The following is a 25,545-nucleotide window of genomic DNA, read 5'->3' as shown; positions in this document are numbered from 1 at the left end:
TCTGTTATTTACCCCCCTATTTCTAAAGAGTATGCTGATGCTGCTATTTTTTATTTATGTATTTTGACACCATCTATCTGGTGACTTCTTATTTTTATGTAGGATATGCCTCACTTAATCTCATTCCTACATAAATTCCCTTATCCCATCTTCTCAGTAGGGTTATTTTTATCAGAGATGATAAGATTCCGTTGCATATAACAGAAAATGCAAAACGACAGTGGTTTTAGCAGAATGTTCTTCTCTCTTGAGTAAAAGCAGTTGGGAAGTAGGCCTTTCAGGGCTGGGATGGTGCATCCACAGGTACCTGGAAGGAGGCTTCCCTAACCTTCCCCGCTCTGGCTTCCATCATCCAGGAGAAGGAAGGAGGAAGGGGCTGCATTAACAAGGATGAGGTAGGTTACACTGCAGTAATGAACAGGCCCAAATCTCTGGCTTGTGAGAAGCAGTAATTCTCTCACATGATACGCCTGTCACTGGTTGGCAGCTGCTCTGCTTCTCTGGCCTTCCCTCTGGGACCCGGGATGATGGAGCAGTTTCTCTCTGGGACCTTATAGATCATGATGGCAGATCAAAAAGGCACCATATACTGTGCACTACCTCTTAACACTTTCTTATTGGAAGTGACTTGTGTCATCTCTGCTCATATATCACTATACAAAATGAGACACATGGCCAAGCCTGAGTTGATGGGGTAGGGAATGATAATTTTCTCCTAGGGAGGGCCAGTGAATATTTGTGAGCACCATCTCAGACATGAGGTAAGGGGAAAGGCAGCTCATCTCAGCAAAATCGGTGCCTATAAGGAGGCTTCTCAGCGTCCTACACAGTATCCCCACTTACATCTCGGTGGCAAAACGTGGCCTAGTTAACTGCTGGGGAAGCTGGAACATGTAGTATTTTTCTCTTGGGACATTTTACCTAAATAAATAAAGTCTGGGTTCACATACTACAGAAGATGGGGACAGTGTATATTGTGTAGGCAGCTAATAATCTCTGCTAAATCTCTATCACAGTTTCGAGTTAAATCGTGTTTACATCATGATGCTCATGCCATTTTTATGGCATATTGACTTAGATAGCATTCGTATTACTTATCCTTTATCCTTAATTATTCATTTATTCCTGGAGTTAGTAATTACTTCATTTTTTCCACTTGTTTAGTTTTCTATGTGTTTCCTAATTCTCTGATAAATCTCTTAATGGGCCTATCAGCCATTTTCCCAAACGCTCAAACACTCTGCCAGCTCATTTGCTCACCAGAGTCCTCCCTCCTGTAGCTCTTTGTGATGGTGCCCCAGCAGACGGCTTGCTCCCGAGGCCTGATGCACAGCTGTCATCTGGATTTTCCCCTTCCGGGCACCCATGTTAATTCTCCCATGTCTTTCATTCTTGGTTTACTTATTCATTTTTTGTTTATTTTGTGAGAATATTACCTTCCAGTAGCTTCTTGAGACAGTGCAAGGCAGATACATGTTTAAAGACTTTGAACGTCTCAAAATAATTTTGCTCTGTCTTTACACTTCATTTTTTTTTTTTTTTTTTTTTTTGAGACAGCATCTCACTCTGTCTCCCAGGCTAGAGTGCAGTGGTGCCATCTTGGCTCACTGCAACCTCCACCTCCTAGGTTGAAGCAATTCTCCTGCCTCAGCCACCCAAGTAACTGGGATTATACAGGCGCCCCAGCACGCCTGGCTAATTTTTTTTTTTTTTTCATATTTTTAGTAGAGACAGGGTTTTGTCATGTTGGCCAGGCTGGTCATGAACTCCTGACCTCAAGTGATCCACCCACCTTGGCTTCCCAAAGTGCTGGGATTACACGTATGAACCACTGTACCTGGCCATTACACTTCATTTTGTTTGTTTGTTTTGTTTTTTTGTTTTTGAGATGGAGCATTACTCTGTTGCCCAGGCTGGAGTACAATGTCATGTTCTTGGCTCACTGCAGCCTCTGCCTCCCGAGTTGAAGTGATTCTCCTGCCTCAGCCTCCCCAGTAGCTGGGATTATAGGCACACGCCACCACACCAAGTTGATTTTTTTGTATTTTTAGTAGAGATAGGATTTCACTATGTTGGCCAGGCTGGTCTTGAACTCCTGACCTCAAGTGATCTGCCCACCTTGGCCTCCTAAAGTGCTGGGATTACAGGCATGAGTCACCCTGCCCTCCTCATTGTACTTCATTTTTAATGTGGGAGTAGAATTAAAGTTGAAAACATAGTACCCAGTGATGCTAGACGACCAGGGTCATTCTGATTCCTGATTCTTTGTGTATGAACAGTTTATTTATTTTGGATCTTGGGATGCTCTTAGGCACTTTATGTCTGATGTTTTAATATTTCCCAAGGATATATATGTGGGTGAGCACTTTTTTATTCATTGCACTGGGGCATGTTGTGGGTCTTTCAGTCTGAAGACTTAGGTTTGTCAGTTCTGACTTTAAAAAATTCTTCGTTAATTTTCTTCCTTCTTTTTTCTCTTTCTAGACCTCCTATTCATAAGATATTGGATCTCCTAAGTTCATTTTCTGGTTTTTCTCATATTTTTTCTTTTATTATCCAGCTCTTTTGTCTTTGTGTTTTTTTGTGTGAGACTTTCTCAAATTTTGTTTTGTTTACCAAAAGAGCAGCAATTTCTCAAAAAATTATTTTAATTTTTTGCTATTGAGATTTATTTTATTTCTTGCTATTTTCTCCATTTTATCTTCTAAATATTCTAGTGAAAATGTATTGCTGCTATTTCACTTTCTTGTTCTTTGTTCCTTTAAAGAAATCCTCTTCCAGTTTACCATTGTCTATCATCGCACTAAAAATAACAGTGTTTTGTTTTGCTTTAATCTTTTCCTGCTTTCTTCATTGTGTGTTTCCTCTGAGCTCCTTATTCCTTTTGTTTCCTTAATCTCCTTCTTGTGAGAGAGGCTTTCCTCAAGTGTTTGGTGATCCTTGGCTGACCACTCATGTTTGAGAATGAGTCCTAGTGAAGGAAAGTATGGAAGCCACATCCAAATGCGAAGACATGCTGAGGGCAGAACAAATGGAACAGAAATGCAGAATAATAGCCAGATTGGCACCACAAACCTGTTGGGCTTCAGTTTTGGGAGCAGGCATAGTCAGCCAGGAGTTTGACTCCATTAAGTAGGGGTAAGAAAAAATGTTTTTCATGAAATCCATAGTTTTTATATTCATCTCAACCATCAAAAAGAGTGAAAGCAAAATGTAGATTATTCAGACATACAAAAACTAAGATGGTTTAATACTGCCAGACTTTCTCCAAAAGAATTATTAAATGATGTGTCCAGTTGAAAGTAAAGTTAATCTAAAAAGATAAACAAGATAAAATGGTAAACACAGAAATTGAAACAATATGTCAGTGAATATAATTAATTATCAACTATAAATATTGTAAAGCATTTTATTTCTTCTTTAAAACAGTTTTTTTTTTTTTTTTTTTTTTTTTTGAGACAGTCTCGCTCTGTTGCCCAGGCTGGAGTTCAGTGGAGCGATCTCAGCTCACTGCAAGCTCCACGTCCCGGGTTCACCCCATTCTCCTGCCTCAGCCTCTTGAGTAGCTGGGACTACAGGCACCCACCACCATGCTCGGCTAACTTTTTGTATTTTTAGTAGAGATGGGGTTTCACCATGTTAGCCAGGATGGTCTCGATCTCCTGACCTCGTGATCCGCCCGCCTCAGCCTCCCAAAGTGCTGGGATTACAGGTGTGAGCTGCCACACCCAGCCTGAAACAGCTTTATTGAGGTATAATTTATACACCATAATATTCATGCCCAGTCCAGTGAGTTTTAGTGAATCCATGCAGTTGTACAACCAGCCCACAGCCCAGTGTTAGTGCTCTTCCAGCACCCACAAACTTCCTACATGGCTGCGTGCCCTCAATCCTGGCTTTCATTCTGAACCACAGACTAACACTGATTTGCTTTCTGTTCGTATCATTTTGCCTTTTCTAGAAATTTTATATAAGCAGAATTGGACAATACGTATTATTTGTCATCTGGCTTCTCTCAGAAACCATAATGTTTTTAAGGTTTGTAAATGTTATTGCATGCACTTACATTAAACAGATATTTTTTAGTGTACAATTTCTACTCCTCTGAATTTTTAACCACTTTACTGAGATTTAATTAACATACCATATAATTCACCCATTTGAAGTTTATAATTCAATGTTTTTTAAGTATAGTCATAGAGTTGTATATCAATCACTGTAATGAATTTTAGAACATTTTCATTACTCCAAAAAGAAACCCCTCAATCCTTAGCCATCACTCCACAATCTCCCCATCTCCCTAGACCCTGGGAACCACTGATCCAATTTCTGTCTCTATGAATTTGTCTATTCTGAACATTTCAAACATATGCCGTTTTACAATATGATGGTCTTCTGTGACTTGCTTCTTTCACTTAGCTTAATGTTCTCAAGATTTGTTCATGTTGTAGCATGTATCGGTACTTCATTCCTTTTTATGGTTGAATGATATTTCATTATAAGCATATACTGTTTTCAAAAAAATTCATTCATCAGTTGATACATATTCAGGTCGTTTCCATATTTTGGTTATTGTGAATAATGCTGCTATGAACATATGTGTATGTCTTTGCATAAACATTCGTTTTCGTTTCTCTTGGATATGTACCTCAGAGCTTAACTACTGGGTCAATTCTCTATATAAGCATTTGAGGAACTGCCAGACTGGTTACCAAATTGGTTTCGCCATTTTACATTGTTACCAGCAATAGATGAAAGCTACAATTCTGCCACATTCTTACCAACCCTTGTTATTATCTGTCTTTTTAAAAATGATATCCATCCTAGTGGGTATGAAGTGGTATCTCACTGTGGCTTTGATTTACATTTTTCCAACAACAATGAAGTTGAGTATCTTTTCATGTGCTTTTTGGCCATTTGTATATTTTTGCAGAAATATCTGTTCAGATCCTTTACCCATTTTAAAACTGTCTTTTTTATTACTGAGTTGTAAGGGTTCTTATATATTCTAGATGCAAGCTCCTGAACAGACACATGATTTACGGAAAGCTTGGTCATTCTGTAGGTTGTCTTTTCACTTTCTTGATGATGCCCTTTGAAGCACAGAAGTTTTTAATTTTGAAAAATGTTAAATGATCTATTTATTTCTGTTGTTACTCATGCTTTTGGTGTTCTCTGTTGATTTTTAAAGGTAATTTTTAAGTTATTTATTTATTTTTATTTTTACATTTTATAAGCTCTGGGATACATATGCAGATCATGCAGGTTTGTTACATAGGTATATGTGTGCCATGGTGGTTTGCTGCACCCATCAACCTGTCATCTAGGTTTTAAGCCCTGCATGCATTAGGTATTTGTCCTAATGCTCTCTCTCCCTTTGCCCCTCACCCGCCGACAGGCCCCGGTGTGTGTTGTTTCTCTCCCTGTGTCTATGTGATTTTATTGTTCAACTCTCATTTATGAGTGAGAACATGTAGTGTTTGGTTTTCTGTTCCTGTGTTAGGTGGCTGAAAATTATAGCTTCCAGCATCATCCATGTCCCTACAAAGGACGTGATTTCATTCTTTTTATGGCTGCATCATATTCCAATGGTGTATATGTGCCACATTTTCTTTATGCAGTCCATCATTGATGGGCATTTGGGTTGGTTCCATGTCTTTGCTATTGTAAATAGTACTGCAATAAAAATACCTCTGCATATGACTTTATAGTTGAATGAGTTAAATTCCTTTAGGTATATATCCACTAATGGGATGGCTGGGTCAAATGGTATTTCTGGTTCTAGATCCTTGAAGAATTGCCACACTGTCTTCCACAATGGTTGAACTAATTTACATTCCCACACACAGTGTAAAAGTGTTCCTATTTCTCCACAGTCTCACCAGCATCTATTGTTTCTTGACTTTTTCACTAATTACCATTCTGAATGGCATGAGATGGTATCTTATGTGGTTTTGATTTGCATTTCTCTAATGATCAGTGATGTTGAGCTTTTTTTCATATGTTTGTTGGCCACATAAATGTCTTCTTTTGAGAAGTGTCTGTTCATATCCTTTGCCCACTTTTTGATGGGGTTGTTTGTTTGTTTTCTTGTAAATTTGTTTAAGTTCTCTGTATATTCTGGATATAAGACCTTTGTCAGATAAGTAGATTGCAAAATTTTTCTCCCATTCTGTAGGGTGCCTGTTCACTCTGATGATAGTTTCTTTTGCTGTGCAGAAGCTGTTTAATTTAATTAGATCCCATTTGTCAATTTTGGCTTTTGTTGCAATTGCTTTTGGCATTTTCTTCATGAAATCTTTGCCCATGCCTATGTCCTAAATGGTATTGTCTAGGTTTTCTTCTAGGGTTTTTATGGTTTTGTGTTTTACATTTAAGTCTTTAATCCATCCTGAGTTAATTTTTGTATAAGGTCTAAGGAAGGGGTCCAAGTTTCAGTTTTCTGCATATGGCTAACCAGTTTTCCCAGCACCATTTATTAAGTAGAGAATGATTTCCCCATTGCTTGTTTTTGTTAGGTTTGTCAAGGATCAGATGGTTATAGACGTGTGGTGTTATTTCTGAGGTCTCTGTTCTGTTCCATTGGTCTATGTCTGTTTTGATACCAGTACCAAGCCTACAGGCTTGCAGTATAGTTTGAAGTCGGGTAGTGTGATGGCTCAGATTTGTTCTTTTTGCTTAGGATTGTCTTGGCTATATGGGCTCTTTTTTTGGTTCCATGTGAAATTTAAAGTAGCTTTTGCTAGTTCTGTGAAGAATGTCAATGATAGTTTGATGGGAATGGCATTGAATCTATAAATTACTTTGGGCAGTATGGCCATTTTCACAATATTGATTCTTCCTATCATGAAGATGGAATGTTTTTCTATCGGTTTGTGTCCTCCCTTATTTCCTTGAGGAGTGGTTTGTAGTTCTCCTTGAACAGTCCTCCACATCCCTTGTTGGCTGTATTTCTAGGTATTTTATTCTCTTTGCAGCAATTGTGAGTGGGACTTCATTATGATTTGGCTCTCTGCTTATCTATTGTTGGAGTATAGGAATGCTTGTGAATTTTGCACATTGATTTTGTATCCTGAGACTTTGCTGAAGTTGCTTATCAGCTTAAGGAATTTTGGGGCTGAGGTGATGGGGTTTTCTACATATAGAATCATGTCGTCTGCGAACAGAGACAGTTTGACTTCCTCTCTTCCTGTTTGAACATGCTTTATTTCTTTCTTTTGCCTGATTGTCCTGACCAGAACTTCCAATACTATGTTGACTAGGAGTGGTGAGAGAGGGCATACTTGTCTTGAATCAGTTTTCAAAGGGAATGCTTCCAGCTTTTGCCTATTCAGTATGATGTTGGCTGTGGATTTTTCACAAATAGTTCATATTATTTTGAGATATGTTCCATCAATACCTAGTTTATTGAGAATTTTTAACATGAAGGAATTTTGAATTTTATAGAAGGTCTTTTCTGCATCTATTGAGATAATCATGTGGTTTTTGTCATTGGTTCTGTTTATGTGATGGATTATGTTTATTGATTTGCATATGTTGAACGACCCTAGCATCCCAGGGATAAAGCCAACTAGATCATGGTGGGTAAGCTTTTTGATGTGCTGCTGGATTTGGCTTGCCAGTATTTTATTGAGGATTTTCACATCGATGTTCATCAGGGATATTGGCGTGAAATTTTCTTTTTTTGCTGTGTCTCTGCCAGGTTTTGGTATCAGAATGATGCTGGCCTCATAAAATTAGTTAGGGAGGAGTCCCTCCTTTTCAGTTGTTTAGAATAGTTTCAGAAGGAATGGTACCAGCTCCTCTTTGTACCTCTGGTAGATTTCAGCTGTGAATCCATCTGGTCCTGGGCTTTTTTTGGTTGGTAGGCTATTAATTACTGCCTCAGTTTCAGAACTTGTTATTGGTCCATTCAGGGATTCGACTTCTTCCTGGTTTAGCCTTGGGAGGAGGTATATGTCCAGGAATTTATCCCTTTCTTCTAGATTTTCTAGTTTATTTGTTTAAAGGTGTTTATGGTATTCTCTGATGGTAGTTTGTATTTCTGTGGGGTCAGTGGTGGCATTCCCTTTATCATTTTTTTTTTTTGTGCCCTATTTGATTCTTCTATCTTTTCCTCTTTATTAGTCTAGCTAGCAGTCTATTTTGTTAACTTTTTCAAAAAACCAGCTCCTGGATTCATTGATTTTTTTGGAGGGTTTTTTGTGTCTCTGTCTCCTTCAGCTCTGCTCTAGGTTTTTAATTTTAAAGCAGTTGCTCTAAGGATTATAATTGATATTTAATTTCTAATAATCTACTCCAGATTAACACTAATTCTGCTAAAATATAGCAACGTTGTTCCATGATAGGTTCATACCCCACCCTGTGCTATTGTTGACATATATGTTAAATCCATATGTGTTATAAACCCCAAAATATAACTATGTTTTGTCAGAAGAAAAGATAAACTAAAATTCAGGTCAACAGCAACATGAAAGAATGGAGGTGGGCAAAAGGATTTCTGTGTATAAATCATAGTGAGGCCTTTTTCAAGTCTTGCAGTAGCATTGAAATATTGAATAGCTTTCAACATTTACAGAAAAAAAGGCTGGCCTTAGGGTAATACTAAAAGCACAAGCCATGCAAGTATAGAATACAAATCACCCTAGGGAGAAAGGAAGGGAAAATGCAGAAAACTTTATCAATCCATCAGTCTAGAAAAGAAAAAAAAATAAAAATATTTTGAGATAAAATAGACAGTATGTGGTAGAAAAAGGTCAAAATGAATCAGTAAATACAACAAAGTTAAATATACTACATTTGTTTATTAAAGACAGACATAATCTCTTCCTAACAGACCTAACCAGTAAGCAGCTCTTCTCATTTTTCTGATGAGAAGTCCCACAGGAGAAAGTGGAGCATGTACCCCGACCAAGAGAAGGAGGCAGAAGGAAGGGGCTGACACTTCCCACACAGACCTCTGGCTCTTCCAGTCCATCCTGCTGACTTTCACTGCAGCCCAGGTTTGTGGGCGCTCCCCATAGCTACCTAGAAGTCAGCTTTGTCTTGGGAAACACTCCTGTAGTGCTCTTGTAGAACTCAGTAGAAGCTCTTTGTGGCACATCGCTTGGAAGAAGACCAACGGTCGCCTTCATCGGAAGTTAAAAATACCAATGGTCATTTAAAAACACGTTCTTCACTCAACATAATAGATGCTAGTTTGCAAACACAGCCATTTAAAGACAGACAAGGCAAGATTACTCCTCTACCACTCCAAACAGGGGTAAAAGTATTTTAAAACAAGTTATTTCTGCCAATTACCTGTCTGATTTGTTTGTTCACTTGTTTATATGTTATCTATCCCCCAAGGAGTATTTTTGTGGCTTGCAGAAATGTGAAGAGTATTTTTTTTTTTAAAGAGAGAGAACATCATCACAATGAAGAAAGCCTGGTGCAGTAAATGAAGATGGCGCCAGGGATGACTTGGGTATATACAACGTTTGCCGTGGGGTCCTGTGCTCTTTGCAGAGGTGAGATTCAGGTTTGACTCTGAACTTCCCAGCAGCTGAAACCAAAGCACACAATGGCATCAATAACAAGAGCTACACAATCATTAAAATAAAAACAGCCCAGCTATCCAGGAGAAACAGATCCTTTCCTGGAACTTCTGTTCTTATCACTACCAGGAGGCCCTTGTGTGATATAAAAGGGACAATACCTTCAAGATCACTCCTGCAATAAAAACAATAGGTGGTTTCAAGGGGCTCATTCTGAGTGTGTCTCTCAAAGGAGTAATCAGGATGTAAAGGTAATTAAGGAATCTCCAGGAATGGCCAGGAGAGTGTAGTCCGGGTACATAACTCCCAGACAACCAGACATTGTTCAAAGACAATATTTTAGGTCATCAAATGGATTGCGAACAGTTCAATGCTCCCTGGCTATTGTTTTCCACAGCAATAACTTTGACAAGAAGTACCTCACTTTGCCTCAGAGACTTGTCTATGAAACGCTGTGCCTACTCCTCACCTAGATCCCGTCCCTGGGTCTTGCAAGCCTTAAATTCAGCTTTTGTGAGCTAGTTCACTTTCTTGCACACTGTATTGGCCCAGGCTCATGCACAGTCTATGAGGCAAACCCCTTGAACCGCATAGTTGTCTTGGAACCGACAGTCTTGCAATGCTTTGATCATACTGTCAACTAAGATATTCGAAGAAATTCAGATACTAAGATATTCAGAGAAGGCTCAGCCTCTGTCTCTTGACAAAGAGATTTGTGCCAGGGTCAAGTCTACTTTCTCTAGTAGGCCCTAAATTGCTTTGTTATCTTCCCAGCAGCGGAAGTGATAAGAGAAAAGCATTCTGATTTGGAACCAGAGCAGATATGTTTGTGGGAGTGGAAAACCACAGCAGTTTTTTCTTCTGCCACCTTCATTAATGTGAACAAAAATGTTTTCACGCCAAATTTAGAACAGAAACCTTTTTTTTGTTGTTTTCTAATTTTGTTGAATCAGCGTTTTGTAGATCAGTAGTCATTAAGGAAAGTTCAATGTGAGGCCAGACTTGGGCATTTCGTTCCGCCCTGCACACTTGCTATTTTGAAGGGTCTGATCCTGCATCACCTATGGGGCTCTGAGCGGTGGGGTGAGGATGACCAGACACCACCCATTACTAGGGGGATCTGAAGCAAAAGGTTCTCTAGTGGCCAGGCACAACTGAAGCGGAACGTCTTCTTGAAAGGACCCTGATCTTAAAAATCTTGGCTGGAGAAGACTGATCAACAGGTATTAACTTGTCTTTGGGCCTTCCAAGGGTTGAAAGGAGGGTCTTAAAGGGGCCATTGCCTCTTCTACAACAGACAACGGGTTGAATCAAAGAGCATATAATCGGCTACCAGGAAATGCGATGGCTCCCGTCCCACCCCTCACAAGGGGCATGGGAATCACATTGTTGGTTCCACTTGGCCCCCTTAAGGCAGCACTTTCACATGGGGCCCACCCTTCGTGCTCTGGGTGGTCAGGAGCAGGTTGTGCAAAGGGTGTACATGACTTTCCTCAGCTCTTTGCATGGACCCATCACATAGACATTTTTATTGTGGTGGCTTCACAAAACCACCAAATTTGAAGAAAAATCACTTATTGTTTGAGCAAATGAAAATTCTGACACATTAAAAAAATTCATCTGTAGGTGCAAGTCTCACTATGTCGCCCAGGCTGGTCTTGAACTCCTGGGCTCAAGTGATTCCCCAACCTCAGCGTCTCAAACTGCTGGGATTACAGGTGAGAGCCACTAATTGGCCTAATTTCAGTGTTGTTTTGTCTCAGGTAATAGGGAAGCCTGGTGAGGGGGAGAAGGATGGGAAATGGCAAGTTGATAAAGCAGTTAAAAAATAAACAACATTTATCGATTAAGTTTGCCATCTTGTATGGGTGTGGTTCATGGTGCCCCCCAAAAAATCACAAGAGACAGATTGTAAGAATTAGCAAAATGTGACACAAAGATACAAAGTGTCTACATGCTGTTGAAAAAATGGCACCAACAGACTTGCTCAATCTAGCTTGCTGCAAACCTGCAATTTGTAAAAAACACATTATCTCCAAAGTGCAATAAAAAAGGTATGCCTGTATGTAAACTGTTACAACTCTGGCGAATTTGCTTGTTAAAAACTGTACTTTTTAAGCATTCTACACCACTGTAGTTAACAATAATATATAGTTGCAAATAGCTAGAAGGAGAATGTTGACTGAATGATCCCAATGCAAAGAAATAAGTATTTGAGATGATGGGTGAGATAATTAGCCTAATCTGATCACTATGCGTTGTATGTATCAAAATATCACTATGTACCCCATAAATATGTATAATTATTATATGTTGATTTTAAAAAGTTTACTTTTGATATGTGACTTTAATTTTCTCAGAAATTCTGACACTTGCTGTTCAACCCACAAGCTGCACTGTTACAAAAAACCTTCTAGTGATTTCTGTTGTGGTTGTTTTGTCTATCCTTCTTCCTACTGCTCTGCATCCCATTCCTTGAGCCTGGCACTTCTCAAGGCTTTTAGAGAGAAGCCTCACCACCTGGCAGCCCATATGGGTTGGATTACATTGCCTGAGTTGAATTAAAAAAATGATAGAACATTCTTAGAGGTTCTGTGTATGTGTGCTTGCCTAGCTGAGGGATGGCTCACCTTTTCCTTCTCAGAATGTAGTAGATACCTAGATCCCTCTAGGATGGAAGATGGGGAGGTAAGGAGAACTACATGAGGCCGCCTGCCCAGCTTGTAGATGGGCCTGCCTTCCAGTGCAGGGTAATGTGTGTGAATGGGCTGTGCAGCTTCCCAGAGCTGGAGTTGCTGAATGAGGAGATGGAGGCTGCAAAACCTACATAAGACAGAACAGAACTACCCACCCCAGGAAGGAGTGGGCAGCCTTAGCCCCTGCTTTGAGGGAGGCAGCAACTCCTGTCATTTCAGAGCATTTTTCTTCATTCACCCCTTCCCGTGGGTAGGAAAAAGAGTTACCTAGTAGACTTGATCTCAAGTCAGTAATATGTCATGCTAAACCTAGGGACTTCCAGATTGGGTGGACACTTGTTCCATGCTACTTCCAGCTAATGAGGCCAGTCTGACTTCAGAAATCCATACCCTTTGCTTTTTGTTAACACAAGTGTTTCCTTAACCTGAATCCTCTGCTTATTGGCTGTGATTAGGCTTGCCTTTTAAAAAAACCTTTATGTTTTGAGCTCATTGAGATTTACATGCAATTAATTATGAGATTCCACCTGCCTTTCACCCAGTTTAACCCAATGGTAAAATCTTGCATAATTATAGAACAATATCACAACCAGAAAATTGATATTGGTACACTTGATCATCTTACTCAGATTTTACCAGTTTTTCATGCACTCATCTGTGTGTGTGTGTATGTGTGTGCATGTGTGTGTGTATGTGTGTGCATGTGTGTGTTTTATTCCATGCAGTGTTGTCACACGTGTAGGTTCAGGTGATCACCATCACAGTCAAGATATGAAACAGTTCCATCACAACAAGTGTCCCTCTTGTGTTGCTTTTTTTTTTTTTTTTTTTTGAGACAGTCTCACTCTGTTGCCCAGGCTGGTCTCGAACTCCTGACCTCAAGTGATCCACCAGCCTTGGCCTCCCAAAGTGCTGGGATTATAGACCTGAGCCACTGTGCCTGGCCTCTTGTTGCTTTTTTGTAACTGTATGTACATCCTCCCTCCACTCAGCCGCTGGCAACGACTCATCTTTATCCCATTTCTATAATTTTGTCATTTTAAGAATGTTACATGAATGGAATCACACAGTATATAATCTTTTGTGACTGGCTTTTTTCCACTCAGCATAATTCCCTGGAGAAGTTGTGTGTATCAACAATAGTTCCTTTCTTTTCATTGTTGAGTAGTATACCACATGGAATCGATGTGCCAGTTTAACAATTCATCCACTGAAGGAAATTGGATTGTTTCCAGTTTGGAGGTACAAATTATGCTGCTACGAGCATTCCTGTAAAGGATTTTGTGTGAATATATGTATTCATTTCTGTAAGATAAGTGCTCAAGAGTGCAGTTGCTGGATTGTGCAGTAGTTGCATGTTTAGTTTTTCCAGAAACTACCAAAGTATTTTCCAGAGTGGCTGTACCATTTTACATTTTCACCAGCAATGTATATGTGATCTAGTTAACTGCATCCTCATCAGCATTTGGTGTTGACTCTGTTTTTTATGTTAGCTGTTCTGTAGTTGTGTAGCAATATTGCACTGTGATTTTCATTTGCATTTCCCCGATGACTAATAATGTTGAATATCTTCTCATGTGTTTATTGACCATCTGTATATCTTCTTCAGTGAAATATCTCTTCATATCTTTTGCTAATTTTTCTAATTAGATGGACATTTTCTTGACTTTTGAAAGTTCTTTATATATTCTGGATACTAGTCCTCTGTCAGATACATGATTTGCAAATCTTGTCACAGTCTATAGCTTGTCTTTTATCTTATTTTTTCCCAGCATTTTTTTAATTTTAATTTTAATTTTTTGAGATGGAGTCTTGCTTTGTTGCCCAGGCTGGAGTGCAGTGGTGCAATCTTGGCTCACTGCAAACTCAGCCTCCTGGGTTCAAGTGATTCTCCCACCTCAGCCTCCTGAGTATCTGGATTTACGGGCACCCGCCACTATGCCTAGATAAGTTTTGTATTTTTAGTAGAGACGGGGTTTTGCCATGTTGGCCAGGCTGGTCTCAAACTCCTGACCTCAGGTGATCCTTCTGCCTTAGTCTCCTAAAGTGCTGGGATTACAGGTGTAAGCCACTGTGCCCAGCTCACACTTTTTCTTTTTTTTTTAAATTTTAGATTCAGGGGTACATGTGCAGGGTTGTTACCTGGCCAGATTGTGTTATGCTGAAGTTTAGGGTATGAATGATCCTATCACCCTGGTACTGAGCATAATACCCACTAGTTAGTTTTTCATCCCTTGTCCTGCTTCCTCCCTTCCCTGTCTAGTAATCCCGTTTCTATTATTGTCATCTTTATGACTATGAGTACCCCATGTTTAGCTCCCACTTACAAGTGAGAATATGTGGTATTTGGTTTTCTGTTTCTGCACTAATTTGCTTAGGATAATGGTCCCCAGCTGAATCCATGTTGTTGTAAACGACATGATTGAATAAGCTCATCCTGCATTCCTATGCAAAGAGTTCAATGGCAATATATTCTACAACAGTAAAGAAAAATGAGCAAAATTATCCCAAGTAAACTAAATAAGGAGGCTTATCATAAACTGGGAAACTGTTGAAACCAAGCTGATATGGAGTTGCTAGCTGATTCCAGTACAGGCTCAGAATTAGAATAATAATCCAGATTATTTACATTACTCATCCCTCTTGTTTCTTCTGAGCAGCAGCCAGAGATCACTGGTTGGTTCACAGGAATAAGCAGAGTTAGTCTAAATTGCAGAAATAAACTTAAAAACAACTAATGAGACTAGAATCTAATAGGTTCTTGAAACAATTTTTTTCTCTCTCTACTTTCCCATTTTTACTAAAGACAAATCATAATAGAACTGATTTGTTTGCAAAAATAAGCTTTAGTCTTATACTTTGCCTGATTATTTGCATAATGTGCAGCAAGAATAATTATTTTTCACATAGGCTTTTTAAGTGGCTTTGATGAAACTCTACTCCGTAAGGAATTTCAGATAAGACTTTTTTTTTAAAGCCAAGACTAGTCATGGGTTCATATCCTCCAATACTTATGAGTTGAGTAAAGTCCTCTCCTCTTGAGGTCCCAAGATAACTTAAGGTTCCTGGGCCCGTTAGAAAGTGAGATTCTTTACTTACCACAGGTAAGAAACCCTGTACAGAGACTATGTAGACAAGGTATGAAGCCAGTTTTCCCAAGGGACTTTTATTGGCTCTATAAGTCAAGTTTGATTCCTTAAAGGAAAGCACACCCCTTCAGTCAAAGCCTTGGTAAAATAATCAGTGTCTCCAATTGTGTCCTGTTACAAAAGAAAACAGATTCTTATTGCACTTATGCAAAACTATATTGCTGTAAGTTAACAATACTCACAAATAGTTTCCACATTCTGGAGAAATAAGGTAGAGAGGAAAAAGTATGCTTCAAATTTTGTTCACAGGAGTGTACTTTACTCAATTGTTAAAAGCTGTAAATAGCTCAAACATTTTCTTGACTCTGAAAAACAAAACAAAGGATCAGCAACATTTTAAGCAAAAGTCAAAAATATTACTTCAGTCTTCTATTAGTTCAGTCCATGCAGTTAACTCCTGTCCTGGTTGATATTAATGAACATTCCACTCTCCATGATAGTCCTGAAGGTTTTTCTTCTATTCTAATGCCATAGTCTCCAAAGTTATCAGAAACCATTTTGCAGGAGCACCTGTCAAAGTCCTATAGCTGACTATAAACTCACCTAAAGAGAACCAAAACAAGATAATTGTCTGTGTATGATGAAAAGTTTTAGGGCAGCCACAGTCAAAGACACAGTTGACAAGGAAATTTGTTACCTCTATGGCACACAATAATTTAATGTAACAATTATAATTATTACTGATAATATACATTAAGTCATATCAGAATTATAGGAGTTTCCCATAATTTTGGGACACATACCAATAACATATTTACACAAATACAGCCCAAAGAAAGCCAAATGCCATTTCATATTTGACAAGGCTTTCTATATAATTTTAATACCAAATAAGCCAAATATGTGATTTTTGGCCTTTAGGAGACCTAATATCTAAAAGGTTAATTAGGTCAGAAAAAAGACATAATTTATAATTCGATTTTGGAAATTTTGTCAAATATCAAAGGTTTAAAACTCTTGATATTACAAAATAGAATTCCAGGTCACCATAAGTTATTCATTTAACCAAAATGATAACTCAAATATTTTAAAAAGGCAAAAACTCATGCTCACTGAGAAAGGAGAGAATGAGCTTTCTAAACAGGACCAAGTAAAGACAGCGTGAGCCAACTGAATTTGTCTCTTTTCTTTCTCTTATTGTTCCTACAGTTAATTTAAAAGGCAAGCACAAATATTTGATTTTTAAAAATATTACATGAAAATCTTTTTCAAGAGAAAAAGCAAAATTTCACCTTTACATTAATGTACTATTAATGTTAAACCCAGTTCTTCATAAAGTCTTATAGACCAATCTATCCAATTTTAATCAGTTTGACCATCAGATAAGATTCTCACAAACATTTTAAAACCCTTTACAATGTTTGTGAAAGAGCAGATTAGTGCTTTAAAAAAAACCTGTTGTGCTTTTATCCCAACGTCCAATGTACAGAAAAACTGAATAATACTTCTTTAACTTTAGCCAATGTTCACACACAGAACATTGTGTTCTTTTACAAGATTAACTTTTCACAAAACTTCCACAACTTGCTGAAGCCTTTAGCTATATCCTATGTAACTTAAAACAATTCTTTAACCCTTTAACCTAGGCTAAAAAAATCCATATTCCCATAAGTTCTTATAATCTTTCACCAGGAACACATTTTGCTTTCCTTACACACCTTGCATGTAAAAACTGTTTCTTCAGTAGTCTCAATTACCTGTCACAATGTTAACTCTTAGCAACTTTTACTTTTGGTGACAACCTTGGTAAGTAAGGGATTTTAATTATGTACTAGATGTGGAGCCTAGGACACCAGACAGAAGTGCAGGTAAGGCCTGACTCTTTCCAGCATAGCTAGGGGGCATGGCTAACTCCACACGTCCCCAGGCCTTACCTAGAATCTAATGGCTCCAAAGTAGATAAGATGAATAATTTTCAAAAGTCAAAGAAGCAATGTATGACCTTAAATTACCAATAATTCTTAAAACTGTCTTTATTTCCCAAAGCTTACTAAAGTCATGTGAAGACATTACAGTTTTTATTTTTCTGACAAAATATTTGATTTCAGTGCTTATTACTTTTAAGCTAATTAATCAGAGTTCTTTCCTATATAAACATCACACACACATGTGAATATAGACAGAAGAAGATCCAGTACTTGTAAGATTTTTCATTTGCCAGTTTTTATGTTTCTCTTTAAAGCATGCAGTTTCTAGGGCCTACTATGCAGGCACAGCTGGAAGGCAAAACAGATCCCCCAAAATTCAGGGTCCCATTTTTATACCTGATCCTAGATCCCAAAAAGGGTGAATCAGCTCATCTCCTATGGGAGTGTTATCTCTCAGTGCAGGGTGGGGACATTCCTTACTTTCCAGGTGGCCAGGAGCATGTGTCTTTAATCCAAACATGCAAAGAACCACGTATTCCCCCACTGCCATTAGCTATCCCCAAAAGTGTATTTCCTACCTAGTTATTACACACCAAAGTTCTCTCATAATGTGAAGCAATTTCTGAAATCCTCAAAAGTCAAAACCATCAGATAACGCAATGCAAAACAGAACACAGCCTTAGATTTTGAGAGGGATCTATCTGCTTTCCATTCCTAGGGTTCCATGAGAAAAACAGAGTTTTCCCCCAAAATGAGGTCTAGGGAGCTTCCTCTGTTTTTCCTAAGGAGAGCCAGGCTGTTACAGCTTGAATATCCACTTTTAATTAAGTTGACTTTTAACAATAGCATTCTAAAAAAAAATTATTTTAAATCTCTTGTTACCTGGCTTTATCCAAGCCAAATGGCCAATATTTCTGGGTTTTGAACTTCACCAAAGGTAACCTCCTAGGTCCTCAGAAAAGGAAAATTCCAGACAGTTTGTGGACAGGAAGAGAATTAACAAATGGTAAAGGTCACACAGACATCAAACCAGAAAGAACTCATCCCCTAAGCCAGGAATTGAACCCTGGATTCAGGCTGCCATTGTGAAAAAACAAGGCCTTAGTCACTAAGCTACAGCACTGGGCAGTTTCCATTGCTCTTCCTAGAAGGAGTCTAGAGCTTGAAAAGGCTTTTAACTGCTCAAGATAATTTTTAGGGCTACCTATTGACATGAACTCCATGTTTGTTGTCTGCCGGATGATGGAGACCAAGAGAAAATATCACTATGTGGTTACAAGGTCAAGCTCCCAAGGACATGAAACAAGATGAGAGGGAAACTTCATCCAGCTTTTTTTGTTTTGGGGACCTGCAGCAAAGTTTGTTACTGAGGTCCTAACCCCATGTTCTATCCTAAGGTACTCCTCTTTATGACAGAGCGATACAGAAAGACAAATTTATAGCACACAGTACACCAGGTTCACTACAGTCACCACTCCACTCAGCACCCAAAATGGAACTGGCAAGGCTCAAACTTGCTTCTGGATGGACCCTGTCAGCTTTCATCCAACCCCTGACCAAGAGTTTCAACATGAGGTCTCTGGGCAAGATGATCGCCCTGAATAGCAGAAAAGATAGGAAAGGGGAAGAAGAGAAAGGAAGAAAAGCATTGCCTGTAGCAGGGTGGGGAGGCAAAGAGCTCAGGGAGGCCAGAGAAAGACCCATTGCAGTGACACTGAATCAAAAGTTTAGGTGGCCACTTGTCAGTTGTGAAGGGCTCTTTCCCGGCAGCTCCGTCAGCTCTCAAGTTTCCCCTTTTGGGGAGGAAAAAGCTCTTACGTCTCATGATCCTGTACAGGTCTAATCCTGTTATGCACAGCAAAGAGTGCAAGGCAAATGAATCCAAAGAGAATTGTGGTTAACATCCTGTAATGGCAAATCCATTTTCAGCCAAGGGAGATTTTACTGACAGGGGCCTCTAACCCCCTAAATCTTAGGAAGAACTCTAACCTTCCTAAGTTGGGCCTCAAACCCAAGTCCGGTCAAGCATTTTTACCTTTTATTAAGAGGGTCCTTTAACCCACACTGTCTTAGGACCGAGACGCTAACTCCTCTAAGTTGGGCCTCTAACCCAATCCCATCCTTTACCCGGATAAAATGTACCCGAATACTTACCCAAAGTTGGCCCATTGGTGCTGCAGTCTATTTCCTTAGGGTCAGGGGTCTCTTCAGTATTGTCTCTTCATGGTCACCAGGAAGATGTTACCAGAAAGGGGTCCCAATCCAGACCCTAAGAGAAGGTTCTTGAATCTCACACAAGAAAGAGTTTGAGGTGAATCTGTGAAGTGAAAGTGAGTTTATTAAGAAAATTAAGGAATAAAGAATGGCAGAATGGCTACACCATAGGCAGAGCGGCAGCATGGGCTGTTCCACTGTTAATACTTATGGTTATTTCTTGACTATATGTTAAACAGGGGTGGATTATTCACGAGTTTTCCAGGAAAGGGGTGGGCAATTCCTGGAACTGAGGGTTCCTCCCCCTTTTAGATCATATAGGGTAACTTCCTGACATTGCCATGGCACTTGTAAACTGTCATGGTGCTGGTGGGAGTGTCTTTTAGCATGCTAATGCATTATAATTAGCATATAATGAGCAGTGAGGACAGCCAGAGGTCACTTTCATCACCATCTTGGTTTTGGTGGGTTTAGGCCGGCTTCTTTACCTCATGCTATTTTATCAGCAAGGCCTTTGTGACCTATATATTGTGCCGACCTTCTATCTCATCCTGTGACGTAGAATACCTAACCTTCTGGAAATCAGCCCAGTAGGTCTCAGCCTTATTTTACCTAGTTCCTATTCAAGATGGAGTTGCTCTGGTTCAAACATCCCTGACAGAAAGACTACAGTAGGAAAGGGAATGGAAAAAATTGATCTGCATACTTGTCACTAGGTGAAGTAACAATGTTGGGCTGTCGTGTGATTCTGCAGAGTGAGGGTAGTGAGGAGTAAATCAGTGTTCAGATGGGTGTTTGGGGAAGTTGTAGGCAGCTGGTGGTTAGATTTTTGGGAAGACGTGGTCTCCCTTCACAGACTACACCAGTACCAGCCCCTCTTGTAGGGCACCCTAACTTCTCCAGGACATGACCAAACTTGGCATTTCATAGAAGAGAAATACCAGGCCTGCCTCAAGTGCTCTCCTTACTGCATTTGCCCCTCTTCAACTTCCCTGTAAAGCTGGAATGTAACTACTTAAGTACTCAAGAGGCCTTGCACAAGAAACACAAAAGCTTTGCATTCCAGCTCTTGGTTCTCTGCCACATGACTGTCTCTAAGAATTTCGATGTTATTTTTGGAATGGAAAAACCAGACACAGTATGGCTTCTTTGAAAAGACAAGGTGATTGCTCTCCAGCTTGTTTTCAGAAAACAAGTACTCTAATGCTTCTGTTCAACAGGCATTTAAAATTCAAGAAGAATGAGGGCATGAGGAAAGAACTGTTTGGACACAGTTAATTCTCTGTATGTGCCTTATTAGTGGTTGTAGTGGAATTTGGAGCAGAATATAATCAAACACATTAGCACTTATGCAGAAGGAGCAAACAGTGAGATGGGCAATATGGCCCACTTTGAGATCATTTGTTTAAAACAACAACAACACTAAAAGAGCCACCTGGCTACTTCCTTAGTTCTGGAATTTTCCCCAGGTGGGCTATTCACGTGACAGAGTGGAGGAAGGGAGTATCTGGCTGGTGTTGGTTTATTTTCTGGCTTCTTTATAGATCATATTAGTGCTGCCTGTAACATATATTAAGCCATGTGCTTCTTTTACAGCTTTTTAACATGATCTTCACATGTACTTTTCGGACTGAATGGTGCCCCATCCTCACCAAAATATAGGTTCACATCCGAATCCCTAAAACCTGTGAATGTAACCTTATTTGGAAGAGGATCTTTGCAGAGGTAATTAAGTTAAGAATCTTGAGATAAGATCATCCTGGATTATCTGGGTGGACCATAAATCCAACAGGTATCCTTACAAGAGACAGAAGAGAAGACAGCCACATGGAGGAGAAGGTCATGTGGAGGTAACGGCAGAGATTGGAGTGGTACAGCTGCAAGCCAAGGAACACCTAACGCCACCAGAAGCTGGAAGAGGTGAGAATGGGTTCTCCCTATAGCCTTGGGAGGGAGCATGGCCTCGCCAACACCTTGATTTCATACTTCTGGCCTATAGAACTGTGAGAGAATATGTTTCTGTTCTCGTAAGCCACAAAGTTAGTAGTAATTTATTATAGAGACCTGACCCAGGCCTCACATTTTACAGATGTGGACTCTGAGATCCTGAGAAGAAAACTGCTCTACTTCAGGCCACATAGGCAGTTAGCAGCAGGGACAAGAAGAGATGTCAGCTCTTCTGATTCTGCCTCCTTTTGCACACAGTGAGCCACTCCACAGACCTGTGTTCACTTTTCCACACCAGATCATTTCTGCAGGAGCTAACTGCCTCCGTTACACTGTATTCTTTCAGTTTTAAGTGACAGACATCCATCAACATAGGTCAAACAATAAAGGAGTCACTGGCTCACGTAACTGGAAAGGCTGAAGGTGGGCTTGACATCAGGTGCTGAATCGAGGCCCCAAGCAATGCCACCAGGGCTTCCCTGCTGTCCCTCAGCTCTTCCTCTGTCAGCCTCAAATCTCTGTGTTTTCCCTCATCCTCTCTGATAGTGGATGTGTTTTCTCCATCGCTGAGGGAAAAGGCTGCTGACAGCTCCAAGTTCACGTCTTTCCTGCACCTTGACTCCAAGGCCAAGAGAGAGCTTCCTGTCACATCCACAGAAAAGCCCCAGGGAAGAGCTTCAAGTGGCCTAGTTTGGGGCACATGTCTAGTCCTTTGGTGGAATGCCAAGGGGCAGGGTCTGTGGGGTGGAAGCTGCCGACTGCTCCCCCAAATCCATGTTCTCCTCTTATTCCAGGGCACTCAGCCACAGTTCTGTCCCAGCCTCCTGTAGCGAGGTGTGATGACAACTCCACTGTCATCAATGGAGTGTGAGCAGATGTGATGTGCCCCACTTCTAGGTCTGGCCCCTCAAAATCTATGTGCTCCTCCATGTTCCTTTTCCCTTCTGGTTGGCTGGAAGGGAGAGGACCCCAGGGCAACCTTGGAAACTTCATATTGAATATGCCAATGATATCACCAGTTGGCAGTGACCAATCTGAATGACTGCATGGAAGAAGGCCACCTTGCTCACCTATTCATCAGCCTTCTACTGTTACGTGAAGAAAAAATAAACTTCTACTGAATCTGAGCAATTGTAATGGAGGAGTTTATGTTTTCACAGTTAACCTACATTGGCAAACACAATTTGTTACCAAGAGAAGGTGCGAGGGGCAAAACCTTTTTGACTACCCAAAACCTTACCAGCCATGTCAAAGATACTAGTCAGGTAGCATGGTTATGCCCTGGTAACCACCGACCACAGCTCTCAGTGGCTTAAAACAACAGAGGGTTATCTCTTCCTTGTGCAACCTGTTTATCCTGGGTTGTCTGGGAAGGACTTTGCCTTAATCTCATTCTCACTCAGGGACCCAGACTGAGAGAGGCTCCATCTTCAAGTTTCCATGATTACCAAGGCAAGATGAAGGTGGTGGTGATTCATTCCCTGTTTTTTAAAGCATCAGCTCCAAAGTGATGTTTAACTGGCCAGATCAAGTCACATAACCATTTCCAATGTCAAGAGGGTGGAGATGTGTGGTTTTACAATGTCCCCAGAAGGAGTATGTTTGGTAAAAGGAAAGACTGAGTATCGCTTGCCTTTGGGTAGAGGAAGTGGGAGAAAGGGAAAGAGGGGTCTCGATCTCCTGACCTCGTGATCCACCTGCCTCGGCCTCCCAAAGTGCTGGGATTACAGACGTGAGCCACCGTGCCCGGCCTGAAATGGATTTTTCTTTTTCTCCTGCATGGTTAGGCTGCAAATTTTCCAAACTGTTATGCTCTGCTTCCCTTTTAAATATAAATTCTAAGGAGATCGAGACCATCCTGGCTAACATGGTGAAACCCCATCTCTACAAAAAATTAGCCAGGCATGGTGATGGGAGCCTGTAGTCCCAGCTACTTGGGAGGCTGAGGCAGGAGAACGGCATGAACCCAGGAGGCGGAGCTTGCAGTGAGCCAAGATTGTGCCAGTGCACTCCAGCCTGGGTAACAGAGCGAGACTCCATCTCAAAAAAATAAAAATAAAAATAAAAAATATATATAGATAGATGGATGTAAATCTATATCTATATCTATATATGTTCTAGTTTCAGGTCATTTCTTTGTTTATGCAAATAAGCACAGGCTTTTAGAAGCAGCCAGGCAACATCTTAAATACTTCGTTGCTTAGAAATTTCTTCTACCAGATACCCTAAATCATCTCTCTCAACTTCAAAGTTCCACAGATTTCTACAGCAGGAGCACAACGCCACCAGTCTCTTTGCTAAAGCATAGCAAGTGTGACCTTTATTCCAACTCACAATAAGTTCGTCAACTCCATCTGAGACCACCTCAGCCTGGACTTTACTGTCTATGTCACTATCAGCACGTTGGTCATAACCATTCAACAAAGTCTCTAGGAAGTTCCAAACTTTCGCTTATCTTCCTGTCTTCTTCTAATCCCTCCGAACTGTTCTAATGTCTGCCCATTTACCCAGTTCCAAAGTCACTTCCACATGTTCAGGTATCTTTATTGCAATGTCCTACTTCTCTGGTACCAATTTTCTGTATTACTCTGTTCTTACATTGCTATAAGGAACTGCCTGAGACTGGGTAATTTATAATTGACTCACAGTTCTACAGACTGTACAGGAGGCATGACTGGGCAGGCCTCAGGAAGCTCACAATCATGTTGGAAAGGGGAAGGGGAAGCAAGCCCATCTTCACGTGGTGGCAGGAGAGAGAGAGAAAGAGAGTAGGGGAAGAAGTGCTGTGCACTTTTAAACAACCAGATCTCGTGAGAACTCACCAGACTGTCACAAGAACAGGAAGGAGGAAATCCACCTCCATGATCCAATCACCTCCCACCAGGCCCCTCCTCCAATACTGAAGATCATAACTCAACATGAGATTTTCCTGGGGACACAAAGCCAAACCATATCAAGTGGGATTACTTAAATCTGGAAATAAAGGCTGAATCTGGAAATAAAGGGTATGAGACCTGGAGCTATAGACATCCAGGCATTGACACCACGGAACTGTCGATGTTGGCTTCTTTGGTGTCTGTGATAGGGTTCAAAACTTAAAAAAAGAAATGTGATTTGGGTAGACAACTAGCTGGACTCCATTTATCCAAATACTTGAGTCACTGCTTACTCATGAAATCTACAAATCCCCACTCAAGAGATCACTTGATTGGTTTTGCACTTGTGTGGCTTTTTTTTTTTTTTTTTTTCTTTTGAGACAGCCTGTTGCCCAGACTGGAGAGCAGTGGTGTGTTCATAGTTCACTGCAGCCTCAAACTCCTGGGCTTAATGGATCCTCCTGCCTCAGCCTCCTAAATAGCTAGTACTACTGGCACAAGCCACCATGCCCATCTAATTTAAGAATTTCTCTTTTGTAGAGATGAAGTCTCTCTGCGTTGCTCAGGCTAGTCTCAAAGTTATGGTCCCAAAGGATCCTCCTGCCTCTGTGGCTTTTATGTAAAATAAAAGTCACATACAACTTTGAAATTGTTAGAAACCTAAGATATTTAAACATGCTTTTTATTTAACTTTAAATATATTTGAATTTGATGGATTCTTCTATTCATTCACGTTTTGGATATTTGGTGTTATCCTACTTTTTTTCCCCAGGCATAAGTCATATATTTGAAGTCAAATATTTGTCATTGCTTAGCTAAAAAGCCTACAAAAATATTTAAAGTGGTGATTACAGACATTCTAAACTTCTAAATTTAATGAAAACTGTTTTATATGCTCTTGAAGATGTTGAGATCAATAATAACATTAAGAAATTATGTCATCTGTTTTTTCAAGATATTTTTTTAAAAATCAAGAATACATTTTGAACAGCTTTATTGAGATATAATTCACATACTATACAACTGACCCGTTTAAAGTCTACCAGTCAATGATTTTTGTATATTCACAGATACTCGCAACCATCACCAGAGTCAATTTTAGAACATTTTAATCACCTAAGAAACCCTATACCCTTTACCTATATCCTGTTCACCCCAGTCCTAAGTAACCAGTAGTATGCTTTCTGTCTCCATAAAATTCACTTTTTCTGGACGTTCCAAATAAATGGAATCATATAATATGTGGTCTTTTCATGACT

General features: G+C 40.0%; 1 long non-coding RNA gene across 1 annotated transcript; it reads left to right on the top strand.

The window, feature by feature from the left end:
* The first annotated feature begins 7,645 nt into the window (after positions 1–7,645).
* LOC105491776 (uncharacterized) lies at positions 7,646–22,526 on the top strand. The gene is made up of 4 exons (XR_011612479.1): positions 7,646–9,002; positions 9,399–9,509; positions 21,060–21,383; positions 21,553–22,526. It is a non-coding gene; the product is annotated as an uncharacterized lncRNA (long non-coding RNA).
* Positions 22,527–25,545: the final 3,019 nt, after the last annotated feature.

This window comes from Macaca nemestrina, chromosome 14 (genome assembly GCF_043159975.1).
Source record: "Macaca nemestrina isolate mMacNem1 chromosome 14, mMacNem.hap1, whole genome shotgun sequence".
NCBI classification, from domain to species: Eukaryota; Metazoa; Chordata; class Mammalia; order Primates; family Cercopithecidae; genus Macaca; species Macaca nemestrina.
Note: the sequence above shows the minus strand (reverse complement) of the source record. Positions and strands in the feature narration are given on the sequence as shown.